This window comes from Piliocolobus tephrosceles, chromosome X (genome assembly GCF_002776525.5).
Source record: "Piliocolobus tephrosceles isolate RC106 chromosome X, ASM277652v3, whole genome shotgun sequence".
NCBI classification, from domain to species: Eukaryota; Metazoa; Chordata; class Mammalia; order Primates; family Cercopithecidae; genus Piliocolobus; species Piliocolobus tephrosceles.
In genome coordinates this window covers 71724564-71725366 of record NC_045455.1, presented here as the reverse complement: position 1 = coordinate 71725366, position 803 = coordinate 71724564, and positions in this window count along the sequence as shown.

The following is an 803-nucleotide window of genomic DNA, read 5'->3' as shown; positions in this document are numbered from 1 at the left end:
CGAGTCCGGGGCCGGCAGGGCAGCCGCGCCCGCAGGAGACAAAGGCCCGGGGGTCTCTGGCCGCTGCACTTGCCAGCGCCGCCCGGTCCTCACATAGAAAACTCTTCTAGTTCTGCGGGTGAGGCTCTAAACGGTAATGTTTGCATTTTCTCTAGGGTGATCCGCAGAGGTGGCGCAGCCATAAGTCCCCTCCAAAAGTCTGTGTGTGTTCATTGCATGTTTACCACAAGATTTGACATTACACCAAAAAGCACACAAACACCTTAGAAGTATTACCGTAATAACGGTTATCTTTCCAGCCAAAAGTCTTGAAATGTGTGGGTCCTAGGGGCAAGCAGCAATGGGATGGTCCCCAGGGGCCTTTTACCGTGTTTAGAAGCTTGGGGGAGGCTGAAGAACATCGCCTGCAGGCCTGGTGAGGTGGCTCACTGTAATCCCAGCACTTTGGGAGGCTGAGGCGGGCGGATCACTTGAGATCAGACGTTCCAGACCAAGATGACCAACATGGTGAAACCCTGTCTCTACTGAAAATACATGTAAAAAATTAGCCGCACGTGGTGGCGGGCACCTGTAGTACCAGCTACCCAGCACTCTGGGACGCTGAAGTGGGAGGATCTGAACTTGGGAGGCAGAGGTTGCAGTGAGCCACTGCACTCCAGCCTGGGCGACAGAGACCCCGTCTCAAAAACAACAACAACAACAACAAAAATCTACAGAAGGGTGGATTTGCCGATCTTAGGCCTTTTCCCAGCATTTCTTTTACTTTACTTTTTTTTTTTTTTTTTTTTTTTTTTTTTTTTTTA